Here is a 16,127-nt window from a genome sequence, read left to right as displayed (position 1 = left end):
TCTCTGTGGGCGAGAGTGACCTGTAAACAGCATATGCAGTGTTTCATGCTATGATTAGCCATAAAGCCACATTGGTATGAGTGGAGAAAAGATGTACTGACCGTTTGGAGTAGTGTTGCTGGAATTTTAGCAAGCAGTTTTATATCTGTGTTAATGGAAGATATGGGATGATACGCCCCCAAGTTGGCAGAGGGTTGGTCGGTTTTGGGGATGATGGCAATGGTCACCAGGTCGAGTGTGTGGGGGAAAACTCCTTTTTGAAACAATTCAGTATAGAGATGAAGGGGGGGGCATTAAGGCCCTCATTACAACCCTGGCGGTCGGTGATAAAGCGGCAGTAATACCGCCAACAGGCCGGCGGTAAAAAAAATTGAATCATGACCACGGCAGAAACTGCCAACACAGACAGCCACTTTAACACTCCGACCGCCACGGCGGTAGCAACAAACCCCGCGGCGGTAATCACCAACAGCCAGGCAGAAGACAATGTACCACTCACTGCATTACAACATGCCTATCCACCAGCTTTTCCGGGCCAGTACCAACGCCATCAAAAGCAAGGCGGAAACACTACTCTGAAGGGAAACGACTCACCTTTCAACACTCAAGGAAGAACCACAACGCCATGGAGCCCGAACTGCAGATCTTCCCCATGCTGGTGTACCTTCTAATACACCAGGAACATGAACGCTGGCGAAGACGACCACAGTGAGTACTGCACCTAGCACACAGGGGAGGGGGGAGGAAAAAGAGAGTGACACACACACACACGCAACACCCCTACCCCCACCCTCACCCCCAACACTATACACACAAACACATGCAACAACATTACATATACACCCCGTAACCCTCAGGAATAACGCAAGGACAAAAGAAATTGATTGAAATGAGTGTAATATTAGTAATTTTTAGAAATACGTTCAGAAAGAAATAAACAGTAGGCACAATATATATAATATATACAAAAGGAGGGACAATGCCCACTCCAAAATGTCCGTGGCCCACTGGGCCACAACACATAGGCCAAGGACACACTTGACTCCTGCCTCAATACGGAGAGAACACTGCAGGGGCATCAGGTTGAAAAGACACAGGCACCTCAGGGGGACGGGGAATGGGGGGGCACGTCAGCCGGAAGATGGTACAGTGCCACTGGCCTGGAGGGGGCTCCATGCCCACTGCTCGGTCCTGGGGAGTGCAAGGCCACAGTCTCTCAAGTGGGTGGGTTGCCCACTGCTTGGTCCTGGGGAATGCAAAGCCACAGTCTCTCAAGTGGGTGGGTTGCCCACTGCTTGGTCCTGGGGAGTGCAAAGCCACAGTCTCTCAAGTGGGTGGTTTGCCCACTGCTTGGTCCTGGGAGCGCAAAGCCACAGTCTCTCTAGTGGGTTGGTTGCCCACTGCTTGGTCATGGGGAGTGCAAGGCCACAGTCTCTCAAGTGGGTGGTTTGACCACTGCTTGGTCCTGGGGAGTGCAAGGCCACAGTCTCTCAAGTGGGTGGTTTGCCCACTGCTTGGTCCTGGGGAGTGCAAAGCCACAGTCTCTCAGGTGGGTGGTTTGCCCACCGCTTGGTCCTGGGGAGTGCAAAGCCACAGTCTCTCTAGTGGGTGGGTTGCCCACTGCTTGGTCCTGGGAAGTGCAAAGCCCCAGTCTCTCAAGTGTATGCCTTCTTCCAATGGTTCTGGAGGGGGCCGTGTGCCCAGTGTGCTTCATCCTGGCAATGAGGGGCTGAGTGGATGCCTTCTTCCACTGGTTCGAGAGGGGGCGTTGTGCCCAGTGTGCTTCATCCTGGCAATGAGGGGCTGAGTGGATGCCTTCTTCTACTGGTTCTGGAGGGGGCCTTGTACCCAGTGTGCTTCATCTTGGCAAGGAGGGGCTGAGTGGATGCCTTCTTCCACTGGCTCTGGAGGGGGCCTTGTGCCCAGTGTGCATCATCCTGGCAAGGAGGGGCTGAGTGGATGCCTTATTCCACTGGTTCTGGAGGGGGCCTTGTGCCCAGTGTGCTTCATCCTGGATGGGGCAAGGTTACAGTCTCTCACCTGGGTGTCACACCGACAGGTGTTGCAGGGGCCAGGACGCACTGCAGCCCATGTAGTCACCACTCCACACTGCTCGCCGGTGGTGACGGCTGCTCAGTGTATGCCAGTTGCGCTGCAGGTGGCGGTGCAGGCAGTGGTGGTGGTAGCCTCCAGGCCTTCACCTACAGCCTCGGACGGCTGCCCACTTGGGCTGCTGGCAGTGGTGCTGCTGGCGGCGGGGCACGTGGCGGTGCTGGCGGTGGTGTAGTTGGCGGTGCTGGCCGCGGCGCAGGTGGCGGTGCATGCAGTGGTGGTGTTAGCCTCCAGGCCTTCACCTGCAGCCTCAGACGGCTGAAGTGCCATGGCTGGTGTTCTGTGCCCCTTCCTGCCCTTGGCAGATGGTGGTGCCTCCTTGCTTCTGCCAGCTGCAGTCTTTGACTTGCCCTTGCTGGCTGGTGGTGCCTCCTTGCACTTGCTGGTTGGTGTCCCCTTCTTGCCCTTGCCAGGTGGCGGACCCTTCTTGGCCTTGGCAGGTGTTGCTGGCACACTGGCTGGGCTGACGGGTGCCTCCTTGGAGCCTCTCACAGCTACAGAAACCACAGTGGGCGTGGACTAGGTGGCTAAGTGCTGGGCTGGGTTCTGGCCATCCTGGCCAGAGGTGAAGGACGGGTGGGGGGGAGAGGTAGGGAATAGGTCAATGTTGGCGAGGAAAAGTGTTTTTGGGGACACTTGGGCAGGAAGAGGGTGGAGGCTTGGGGGTGGAGGAAGAGGGAGTGGTTGTAGGGGGTGTCAGTCTGCTGTGTGCTGTGTTTGGGTGCAGGTGCATGGGATGGATGCTGTTGTGAGGTGGATGGCTGTTGGGTGTGTGTGTGCTTGCGTTTGTGTACTTTGGGAGGAGGGGTCACAGACACAGTGGGAGAGGACACAGGGGACGTGGGCATGGATGTGTGGGTGGTGACTGCCAGTGAGGGGCGTGTATTGATAGGCGTGCTGGTGATGGAGGTAGTCGATGAGGATTTAGTGCATGCAGGTGTGAGTGGAGACGCTACTGGGAGGGAGGTGGACGATAAGGAGGAGGGGGACGCAGTGGAGGCAGTGGATGTTGGTGTGTCTGCATGGGGATGGTGCTTGTGTGAGTGCCTGTGAGATGAAGTGTGGTGCTTGTGTTTGCCTGAACCACTTCTGTGTGTTGATTTGGGTGATTGCTGGTCTGAAGGTGTGCTTAGGATAGGCATGGGTTGAGGGGATTGGGAATGGGTAGAGGAAGTTGGAGGGGGGAAGCTGGAGACAGGGACAAAGGCTGCCATCAGTGCAGAGGCCAGAGCGTGGTATGCTCTCTGTTGGGCCACCACGCCAGTGTGAATGCCCTCCTGGTTTGCATTTGTTTATTACAAATGCCCTGCTACACCCTGGATGGCATTCAGTATGGCGGACTGCCCAACAGAGAGGGATCTCAGGAGGTCAATAGCCTCCTCACTGAGAGAAGCAGGGCTGACTGGGGCAGGGCTTGAGGTACCTGGGGTGAAGGAGATGCCTTCCTGGGTGAGCGGGCACGGGAAACTTCCATCGGAGGAGGAGTCACTGTCGGTAGTGTCCCCTCCTGTCTCCGTTGTGGTGCTCCCCTCGCCCTCTGTCCCACTGGTGCCCTCACCGTCGGTGGATTCGACCTCCAGGCCCATGTGGGATGCAGCTCCCTCCGTCATCAGTGCCTCTGCTCCTCTGCCAGATGATGCTAATGCACACAAGGACAGGGTGACAAAACAAAAAGGGGGGGGGAGACAGAGGATACACTTGGTCAATGCCAGCAACAACACTACCGTTGGCGTACACAACACCCAGGGAACAGCCCTATGCACTAGGCCATGCACTACCAGTTACAATGCTAGTCACCAGCCCATGGGGTACAATGGCTAACGCCATTAGCTGCACACCTGAAACCCACAGGAACCTGCCCAGTAGTAGATGCCCACTAACACTATTGGGGTTGGAGTGCATCTGATCTTGCCCATCATTGACCATACCACCCTGCCATGTTCGCTCTGGCCTAGGGTCACCCACAGCCCACATCCCCCACCCAGGTAAAACCTTAACACATGCAAAGTCATGATTCTGAATCTGTATTCACCCCCTTGTGGCTGCTGTGGTGCCTTCAAGCGCCCATCCAGCTCCGGATAGGCCACCGGCAGGATGCAGAACATCAGGGGGGTCAGGGTACGATGGGCACCCCTTCCTCACTGGGAGGCCAGCCCCAGCTGGGCCTCCACCGTCTTCCTTGCCCAGCAGCGCAGGTCCTCCCACCGTTTGACGCAGTGGGTGCTTCGCCTGTCAAAGTCCCCCAGGGTCCGCACATCCTTGGCGATGGCACGCCAAATACCCTTTTTTCTGATGGGCGCTGACCTGCAGGAAAAATACAGCAGAAAAGGGATTAGTCATACCGTCCGGACTGTCATACTCATGGCCCAACATATCCCTCCCATCTCCTTACGCACATACATTTCCCACCATACATGCAGCACTCTGCCCAGGACCCCTCAGCCCCCCCCCCCTACATGGGGCTTACACACACAGCAATCCATACATTCATGGACCACGCATCATGCTCACAGTGTACTCACCTATTTGTCTGGAGGACCATAGAGTAAAGTGTACTGGGGTAGGACCCCATCCACCAGTCTCTCCAACTCCTCCGAAGTGAAGGCAGGGGCTTTTTCCCCAGACACTCGAGCCATTGTCGCTTCCAGACACAGGTCACAGCAGCACTTGCAGTGTAGGTCCTCTCCTGTTGAAGGTCAGGTAGCAAGTGAGTGAACAGATAGAAAATGGCGGTCACGTCCAAGGCAGTGCGTACCGTCACCACCGGCGTACATCGCCATTGGCACCAATGCGATGTTGCGTGGCGGTCGTTGACTGCCGACCGCAACGGCGCACAATGCCTGCAAAATGACCACAGGCCTGTGCTGCTTTACTCTTCAGAATATCAAAACTATGCACTTCAGGATATTTTAAGGCACAATGTAAAGCAATCACTCTCAAACACCTTCGTAAGTAGAATAATCAAGTTTATTTAAGGGGCAAGTTCTCAGCTAGCAAAACTAAACCACACTAATATATATATATATATATATATACATCAGGAGAATAACATGAGAATAATGATAAAGATATAAGCACTCTGTGAATAATTGCAAGAGTAAGTGCATATAATACAAGCACACACAATATACCTCAATGCTCAATAGCATGAAAATGACTGCAAGAATAAGTGCATATTACGCTCGCGCACACACAATATACTTCAATGCTCAATAGCATGAAAATGACTGCAAGAATAAGTACATATTACGTGCGCACACACAATACACTTAATAAATTGAAAAGCTTCACCGAAAAGAGCGTCTGCATCCCTCCGCCGTACACAAAGCTGGGGAACCCAAATCAGCTAGCACAGGGAGCCTCTGTTCGGGACAATCAGTCCTCCTGGCATTGCGTCCAACCCAGAAGAGAGTTCCTAAACCAGCCCATCCAGGCCCCCAACTTTTATAGTATTTACTAACGCCCAGGAGTCTTTTCTAGAAAAAGACCCCCTCCTTTACAAATTGTGCAATCGGCGGTACCTTGTTCACCCTTCGAGACGTCTCCTCAGAACGGGCCAAGTTCCCAGGAGAGGACTCCAAGGTGAAGCTTGCATTCCTCCTTGTGTACAGGCAGCTTGCATTCCTCCTTGTGTACAGGCGCATCCCCCCTGTTGTTCTAACTGATAGCTCGTGGAATGTAAATAGCGCCCTTCGTACCAGGCAGATGGAGCGAAATTGAGCAGAAAAACACCCCACCCTTCAGCTTGCCGAAGCTTGTGGAAAAACACAGAACAGTGCCTTACGCACCGAACCAGACTCGACAAAATGGAGTCGTGAACCAAAATGGAAGCGAAGGCCAATGAAAGCAGAGGCCAATGGTCCACACTCTGCACCACTGTTTACCTTGCACGTAGTGCTGCCACATAATACATTTCCACCCTTGGACCATTTGGCCAACTTACAACTAAGTATATCCTATAAGCTGAAATGGCAATGCTCTTGGGCGACACTGAGATAGAAGGTTAGGCACACACTGAATACAACAACATAATGAAATTAAAATAACTGTTATGATAATGATTACACCAAAGATATAACGCAGTTGGCCTAAATTAGGCAGCCATCCAAAAGCCCAATCCCACCACCCCTTGTCAACATCCTGCTGCACCCCCTTCACCAACTTATGCAGGGCCTCTATGTGGGAGTTGATTGATATGGAGTGGTCGGATAAATTGAAGCAACATAATCCTTCAAAATCACTGCAGCCATGGTTGTGTTTAAGCAGTAAATAATCAATAGCAGCGCGATTTTGCAAAGCAGCTCTTCTAATTCCCTGTACATCTAATAACAGCTCAGCTAAGGCAGCTGATGTATAGTTAATATTCTTGACTACTAAACATGCAAGTTTATTAATAACTCTGGTATTATATACTGCAAGTCCTGGCACCCCTACGATAGAACCAGCTAAACTAACATATTCTGTTTTGGACAGCAATGAAATTTCAGAATCACAGTCCGTAGGTAATTGAATAGTGTCTCTGGTATAGCGAGGGTGTAGAGCAGTATCCATAGGAAACATGAGAAAGCCTAAGCGTGACCAGGCACAAGGCCCTCCGGTTAGATTGGCTGGAATATAAGTAAAAGAAAGATTACCACAAGAAAAGAGCCAACCTTTAGGCAACTTAACATTTTGAATGTGGCTGGCAGCAGGCACCACATGTTGGCAAAACATCGAATTATTTACATTCAAACAGGTTAGGTCATTCCGTGAGTGGCACAACGTCCGTTGTGCAGCAGTTAAGTTTTTGTCTCTTTTCTCCAATTTGAGCTGAGCACATTTACCTATTTTCATAGGATCACAGGTCAATGAATAGCACACATCCCCATTTGAGATGTTAAACGTGAGTATAGATGTCATGTTCCTCCACAACCGCCTGCCCACCTCCGGGCAATGACGGCAGTACTCATAGAGTGACAGATGGGAGCGAACGTCACTCACATCCACCATTCCATCCTGGTTTGTATTGTTAAAGATGTGTAATAATACAGCAGCAGGAGTGGGCACTGCCACTAGACAAGTGGTAATCAAATCTTGAACGCTTTGCATGTTACTCATACAGAAGTGAGATATATTCATCACTTCCTGTGCTAGATGAATCCAAACATTGTTCGGTTGATGCAGCAGCGTTGGCATCTGCGGCTGACGGTTGAATTTTTGGGCTATGAGCCCCTCCCGCTCCCCGGTGGAGTCTCCCGAACGGGCTCCATACACCACACTCATGGCACAGGCACTCCACAGGATGATCTGAAAAGAACAAAGGACAAAACACGTATTATCATTCTCGCAGATAGCATTTGTCAGTGGGAACATGTTCCCATTTGTCTTGACCAGGTCGCATAACTACCAGGACATTGTCTGGTCCAGTGGCAATGACATCAGCGGGTTGAGGAGGGTTATTTGGGGATTCAATCCACACTTTGGCCCCTGGGTTCTTGTCAGTAGATCCAAACCCTCCTTTGCCTCTCACAGTGAGAAGAGCTGGGGCGCTCCCCTTCTTAACAACACCTCCATAAACTGGCATGATGACAATTTGGGCAACGCGATCACCAGGTTGCACCACTAGGTCTGTGTCACCACTGTTCAAAAGAATGACTTTCAACTCGCCTTGGTAGTCTGCATCTATCACGCCTCCTAAAACTTGGATGCCCCTCAAGGCAAGCCCAGATCGAGGGGCGATCAGACCGTAATGCTCAGGGGGAATCTGAATTCCCACCCCAGTTTCAATCAGAGTGATGTCTCTAGGTTTCAATCGATGCATGTGTAAAGCATGTAAGTCAAGTCCTGCAGATTCTGGTGTAGCTCGATATGGGGCCAAAGCTCCTGGAGCTGTTTCCCAATACACAATGGTATTGCTCGTTGTAAACGGATTAATCTGTAAAGCAGGTGTCAGCATTCTCATGAGAGGTGTCTCGGCATTTGTTAGGGGTCGGTTGTTCAAAATTTGCAAAGCATCATACAAATTATCCCTCCACCCCTTCAGTGTCCCATCATTCAGTTTACGCAATTGTTCTTTCAGCAACCCATTCATTCTCTCAATCAGTCCCGCTGCTTGTGGGTAGTAAGGTATGTGAAAAATCCACTCAATATTGCGTTGTGCACAATAGTCCTGCACTAGTCTGCCCTTGAAGTGGCTGGCGTTATCACTTTGAATCTGGAGTGGCACCCCATAGTACAGAATCAACAGATCTAGTGTTTTCAGGGTGCTCTGCTGAGTTGCGCGCTTGCAGGGAAAGGCTATGAGATAACCAGAGTAAGTGTCTACCACAGTGCAGGCATACTGACACCCTCTGCTCACTGGCATTGGTCCAATGTAATCAATCTGCCAAATCTGTCCTGGCAATTTACCTCTACCTAGCTGGCCTCTCACCACCTGTGGGACCGGTCTGTGCTGTGCATGCTGACAAATGGGACATTCAATGATCGCTGTTTTAATCAAATCTAGGGGAAGATGCATCCCTCTAATCTCAGCCCACCTGTGAGTAGCCTTTTCTCCAAGATGTCCGCATTTCTGGTGTGCCCATTTAGCCATTCCCACCAAATCAGAACTCTGCGCCTCCACTTCAGCCTCTTGAATCTTGGCTCGATCGTCTGCAAGACAATTGAACCATCGGTCTAATGAATCAGTTGGACAGTGAGCGTCCACATGATAGACAGTCACGGTGCTTTAAAGGTAACATTTCCCAGATCTCCTGCCATAACTCCTTCCCCCATACCTCTTTGTTATGGATTTTGTACTGATGTGCATGCCACGTGGGAAGCCAAGTAGCTAACCCATTGGCGGTAGACCAGGAATCTGTATAAATGTGACATTTTCCGGGTAGCTCCTGTTTTAAAGCCTGATACACGGCATAAAGCTCTGCATACTGGCTACTTTTTCCCTGTCCTGTAGTTGTCAAAAGCTTCTTGGTAACAGGATTATAGGACACTGCCTTCCAGTGCCTTTTCGCTCCAACATATTTTGCTGAACCATCTGTGAACCACACATGTTTTTTGTCATCTGCAGACAAGTCTGCGAACGGCTGGCCCCACCCTACTGGGGATTCACACACTGAAGGTACATCATGCAACATTTCGGAATTCTCCACTGGAGCCTGCGCTACCTGCTCATGCAAAACGGCGGTCCCTTTTGGACCCGCTCGTGCCCTGTCCTGGACATACCATTTCCATTTTATAATGCTGGCTTCTTGCGCATGTCCAATTCTATGAGTTTTTGGGGAACTCATCACCCACTGCATGATGGGAATTTCAGGCCTTAAAATCACATTGTGTCCCAGTGTAATTTGCTCAGTATCAACCAGGGCCCAATAGCAGGCCAGCAGCTGCTTCTCAAAGGGAGTATACCGCTCTCCTGCCTCAGGTAACTTCTTTGTCCAAAATCCCAGGGGCACCCTCTTTCTTCCTTGTTTTTGCCATAAACTCCAATTGGCATACTGCCCCTGGACTGTCACATTCAACTCAATGTCTCCCTCTCGAATCGGCCACAAATCCAAAGCATGCTGAATGGCGTCTTTCGCCAATTCAAACGCGCGCTGCTCCTGCTCTCCCCATTCAAACGCATTTTTCTTTCGTGTAACTTTGTACAATGGGGCCAAAATCTGAGACAAATGGGGTATATGTTGTCTCCAATACCCGAATAGTCCAATAAAACTCTGGGCTTCCTTCCGATTTCGCGGTACTGCGAATTCCTTAATCTTTTGTTTCACTTTTGGCAACACTTCTCTGTGTCCCTGATTCCACTGAATGCCCAAAAATTTCACACTCTGAGACGGTCCCTGCACTTTCTCGGGGTTAATCTCCCACCCTTTATTCTGCAAATGTTCCACCACCCTGTCTAGCTGAATTTGCACCTGTTCTTGCGTCTCTCCCTGCATCATCACGTCATCTATATAGTGAGAAATTTGCACTCCAGGAACCACTGGTACTTCATCCAAATGCTCTGCCACCAGCCGGTGGCAGATAGTGGGGCTATGTAAATACCCCATGGGTAATCTACAGAAGGTGTACTGACGCCCCGCCCACTGGAATGCCAGCTGAGGCTGGCTCTCAGTAGCTATTGGTATCGTAAAGAAGGCATTGGCAATGTCAATGGTTGCATACCAAGTCCCACTGTGTTTCTGTATGTTCTCAATCAAGGTAATGGTGTCTGGGACCGCTGCAGTCAGAGGAGGTGTATGTTTATTCAATTGGCGATAATCAATGCAAATCCTCCAACTGTTATCACTTTTACGAACAGGCCAGAGGGCATTATTCCACGCAGTGGTGATGGGAACTATTACCCCGGCCTCTAGTAAATCATGTATAGTCTGGCTAATCTCCTCATGTCCTCCCGGTATTCTGTACTGTTTCATTTGAATCACCTTAGTAGCTTGGGGAAGTGTTACCGGAGGAATCTTCAACAGCCCCACCCTTGCGGCGGCTATTGATATAAATCTTTTGGAACCAAATTGATAACATCCATCTTCCAAATGTAGGGTCATCCCTTTCAAAATGTCAATTCCAATAATGTATTCGGGAATGGGCACAATCAGGACAGTGTATTCTCTCTTTGGAAGTGCCCCTATTTTCATGGGAACCACTATCTGCACTGCCGGGGTTTCTTTTCCGCCCAATCCCGTAATGGTGAAGTACTGTCCCCTGAATTTTCTTGGATTGCCATGAATCAAAGTGGCCTCCGCTCCGGTGTCAACGAGGGCTCGAACTTTTTGAACATTTCCACGTTTCCAATAAATTTCTACTTTGACATGAGGTCTGTTATCTTTGCGAGCCCATCCCTGCACCGGAGTTTGGCCTGTTTCCTAATCTATTTTCACTCTGCGCACATCAGAGTCTGCCCAAGTCAAATCTGGATACAGTTTGCGGTAATTCTCAGGGAACTCCTCCTCCCTGTCTCTGCTTCGCAACCTCTCTGAGCTTACCAGCTCCCTCTCCCACTCTCTTCCTCGAGTTTTCCCAGAACCTGTCAGTTCCCGGTCTCTCTCCCTGCTCCGGGTTCCCTCTGCGCTTCGGTGCTCTTCCTCCCAATTTCCGTCCTCTGGGGATCTCTCTCTACTGTGGGTTTCTCTCCCTCTCTCTCCCTTTTCACCCTCACGCTCCTCCCCTCCTGCCTTTCTCTGGTTCACCACTTTGTTATCCTTCTTGTTCCCTTTCCTGCTCCCCTCCTTTTTATCCAAACCGCGTTTGCGGTACATTTCCCACATGTCCTTGGTGCTTATCCCATCAATTTCATTCCTGGTCACCCCATCTCGCAGCAAGGCCTGAAACATGTCTCGCCTTGTCACCCTGTTGTTATCAGTACGATTCTCAGACCGTGAATTCCTCTCTGGCTTAGCCCATTCTCCTAAATCACTTAACTCACGCACCGCTTCTACCACCTGAGACAATGGGTTACCCGTCTGATTAATTAACAAAGTCATGATGACATGCTTATATGCAGGAGGAGCGGCCCTAATCAGCCGGTTTCGCACAGACACACTTAAAATTCCATTCATCAAATCATGGGCATTACCCATAAAGATAGCTGTTTTCATCCCTTCTTCCTTCAATCTCTGTACTGCATCTCTCAAAGTATACCAAGGTTTATCATTAGGCTGCCAGTCTGACTCTGTCGGATACTTCTGAGCACACCCTTGCGACAACATTCCTGCGCTCTGTCTTCTCCTGTCTAACATCTTGGCAGTCATCGCCCCCGGACCCATCTGAAAAATCAGATGTATCCCAGATGTTTCCATCCCAAAATTCAGGGTCAAAGGCTAATCCTGCCTGAGAGATAGCTAAATGCACCTTCTTTTTATTAACTTTCCCTCTTCGTTTCTTGTGTTTATATTTAGCTACGCTAACGGCCGTTCTCTCTGCAACCAGTTGGTACATTTCCAACTTATCACTTAATAATTTATTTTGACAAGCTAGCATGGTAGAGGAATTTCGGGCTTCTACTAACTCCTTCCCCAGCTGCTCGTGGTCTTTTTGTAACTGTAAACATTTTTCATACAACTTTCGGTACGCAGAAAGCAAGATCCAGCCTCGCCTCCCCAACGCACAAATCTCCCTTCCCTTGTCAATTGAAACTTTCTGTAAACATATAAGAAGATCTTCAGGTTCTACATTCAACATACACGCATTCCAATTTTCACACAAACCAGCACAACGTGACCATTCCTGAGCTAAAAGTTTATACGGGGCAGTTTCCCACCCCGGTATTTCTATGTCTGGATTTGCTACATGAGAACCTGCTTTTGAGCTCGCTTTGATCTTATTAAGCATTTTCCCTTTTTTTTTTTTTGAATCCTGCAAACGACTACGCCAATTTGTGCTGCTTTACTCTTCAGAATATCAAAACTATGCACTTCAGGATATTTTAAGGCACAATGTAAAGCAATCACTCTCAAACACCTTCGTAAGTAGAATAATCAAGTTTATTTAAGGGGCAAGTTCTCAGCTAGCAAAACTAAACCACACTAATATATATATATATATATACATCAGGAGAATAACATGAAAATAATGATAAAGATATAAGCACTCTGTGAATAATTGCAAGAGTAAGTGCATATAATACAAGCACACACAATATACCTCAATGCTCAATAGCATGAAAATGACTGCAAGAATAAGTGCATATTACGCGCGCACACACAATATACTTCAATGCTCAATAGCATGAAAATGACTGCAAGAATAAGTACATATTACGCGCGCACACACAATACACTTAATAAATTGAAAAGCTTCACAGAAAGAACGTCTGCATCCCTCCGCCGTACACAAAGCTGGGGAACCCAAATCAGCTAGCACAGGGAGCCTCTGTTCGGGACAATCAGTCCTCCTGGCGTTGCGTCCAACCCAGAAGAGAGTTCCTAAACCAGCCCATCCAGGCCCCCAACTTTTATAGTATTTACTAACGCCCAGGAGTCTTTTCTAGAAAAAGACCCCCTCCTTTACAAATTGTGCAATCGGCGGTACCTTGTTCACCCTTCGAGACGTCTCCTCAGAACGGGCCAAGTTCCCAGGAGAGGACTCCAAGGTGAAGCTTGCATTCCTCCTTGTGTACAGGCAGCTTGCATTCCTCCTTGTGTACAGGCGCATCCCCCCTGTTGTTCTAACTGATAGCTCGTGGAATGTAAATAGCGCCCTTCGTACCAGGCAGATGGAGCGAAATTGAGCAGAAAAACACCCCACCCTTCAGCTTGCCGAAGCTTGTGGAAAAACACAGAACAGTGCCTTACGCACCGAACCAGACTCGACAAAATGGAGTCGTGAACCAAAATGGAAGCGAAGGCCAATAAAAGCAGAGGCCAATGGTCCACACTCTGCACCACTGTTTACCTTGCACGTAGTGCGGCCACATGCACGTAGTGCATGTAGCAATACAAGGCCATGGCACCTAACTGAGTCACAGCAGACATTGGCACATCAACTGACTCTTGAGTTCACATACTGTTTCTGTAAAGGAAGAAATGCATAATCATTTTGACATATGTGTGAACATGACCCTCTGCTCACCGTTTTTCACCCTAGAGTTCAACCGCTGAGGATGAATAGGAGCTGGAGACATCCCCCCGTGTACAGACCCCTGGAGGACCTGGCGACAATGGAGGACAGGCAAATTATCCTGACCTACAGACTTAATAGGGCCACAATCCAAGAACTGTGTGCCCAATTGGAGCCAGACCTGATTTCAGCTATCCGCCAGCCCACAGGTATCCCCCCTCTAGTGCTGGTCCTGTCAGTGCTCCATTTCCTGGCAAGTGGTTCCTTCCAAGCAACAGTGGCCATGGCATCAGGGATGTCTCAGCCAATGTTCTCAAACGTGCTGACCAGAGTGCTGTCTGCCCTACTGAAACAGTACATCTCCCATGTCAATGCCAAGTATCCTGGCTCTTTGCATGATGCCATTATCTTGAGGAATAGCAGCATTCCATATGTGATGTCTCAACTCCAGAGGCACCGAGTGTGGCTAATAGGTGAGCCCATGGTCCCCACCCAGTTGATGTAGGTATATGGGTGTGGGTTTGGCCCTAAGGGTGAGTGTGTGGCTAACAGGTATCCCTCGAATATTTGCAGGTGACTCTGGTTACCCCAACCTCTCAGGGCTACTGACTCCAGTGAGGAATGCCAGGTCAAGGGCAGAGGAATGTTACAATGAGGCACATGGGCGAACAAGGAGGATAATTGCGAGAACCTTTGGCCTCCTGAAAGCCAGATTCCTGTGCCTCCATCTGACAGGTGGATCCCTGTACTACTCACCCAAGGTGGTGTGCCAGATCATCGTTGCATGTTGCACAACCTGGCCTTGAGACGCCAGGTGCTTTTTCTGCAGGAGGATGAGCCTGGAGATGATTGTGTGGCAGCGGTGGAGCCTGTGGACAGTGACGAAGAGGAGGCAGAGGAAGAAGATGTGGAATATAGAAGTACACTCATTCAACAGTACTTCCAGTGACACACAGGTAAGACACTGTAACTTCACCTTCTATTGCAGTTTTGTGTTGGACATTGAACATGGCAGCCTGATTTCCCTATTTCTATGGCCACTTACTGTACCCTTTGGCAGCTCTATTTTCTGTGCCCCACTCTGGCTCCTGGTGTGTTTACTGCTGCCCACTACAGGTCATACCTATGTTAATATTACAGTACATTTGAAGTGCAATGTTTACAGTTTGTGAAACTAATACATTTGTCATAGAATTCACAGACTCCTCACTTGAATTTGTTCAAAGGGTGTTTATTTATGTGCTAATAGGTGTAGGGGGTATTGCAATGGGCTGGGTTGCTGATGGAGGAAAGTCCAGGGTAGAGTCCATTCTATTTGTATCACAGGTGCATTGTCCAAAGGGGCATAGGAAGGGGAGCAATGGCAGTTCAAGGTGGACAGGGTGAGAGAGTGGGACACATGGGTGACAATCAGGAGAGTCTTATTTCCTGGCGGGATCTTGGCAATGTTCTCTGGTTTCTGACTGGATCGCAGGGACCGTTTGCGGGGGGGTTCTCCTTCTGCTGGGGGTGGGGTGCTGGTGGCCTGTTGGTCCTGTGGCGGGCCTCCTGTCCACTAGCGCCAGTGGAGATAGAGGGCTGTCCTTAGGTGCGGCTAGTGTCAGGGGCCCGTTAGTGTGCCACTGCCTCCCTCATGGTGTTGGCCATGTCAGCCAGCACCCTGCAATGCTGACCAGGGTGGTGTGGATATCTTTCAGGTCCTCCCTGATCCCCAGGTACTGTCCCTCCCGCAGCCGCTGGGTCTCCTGCAACTTGTACAGTATCTGGCCCATGGTCTCCTGGGAATGGTGGTACGCTCCCAGGATGTTGGTGAGTGCCTCGTGGAGAGTCGGTTCCCTGGGCCTGTCCTCCCCCTGTCACACAGCAGTCCTCCCAGCTTCCCTGTTGTCCTCTGCCTCTGTCCCCTGAACTGTGTGCCCACAGCCACTGACCCCACTGGTCCCTGATCGTCCTGTGTTTGTGGGGTTGCCTGGGGTCCCTGTAGCTGATTGACTTGTCCTGGGGACAGAGAGATGGGCCCACTGGGTGGGTGCTGTGGTGGTGTTTCCTGAGGGGGGAGGCTCTGTGGTGTGTTGGGACTGTGGCTGGATCACCGACTCCCCAGAGGTCCCTGATGGGCCAGGTTGGTCATCGTGATCTAGGCGTGCAGAGCAGCTGTCATCACTGTGGGCCTCTTCGGGGGAACTGGATGTGGCTGGCACCCCCTCTCCACTGACGTTGAGTGGGGATCCTGTGCGGATGTAAATGCAGTGTTAATGTATCTGCATGTGCCATCTTGTGCATGGATATGTTTCCCTCTATGGTTGTTATTAGCTAGGCAGCTTTGGCTTGTGTGAGTAGTGCTTGGTTTGGCAAAGTGATTGTCACTAGTGTGCATGCTGTGGTGATGGGTGTCCATGCAGGTCTGTGATGGGGGGCCATGCATTGGTGTTGCATGCAGGGCATGGTATTGGGATGAGTGGGTTGTGATGGTGGGGTATATGTGA

The sequence above is a fragment of the Pleurodeles waltl genome, chromosome 4_2 (assembly GCF_031143425.1).
Source record: "Pleurodeles waltl isolate 20211129_DDA chromosome 4_2, aPleWal1.hap1.20221129, whole genome shotgun sequence".
Lineage (NCBI taxonomy): Eukaryota > Metazoa > Chordata > Amphibia > Caudata > Salamandridae > Pleurodeles > Pleurodeles waltl.
The sequence above is the reverse complement of the archived record's forward strand: the minus strand, read 5'-3'. Positions refer to the sequence as shown.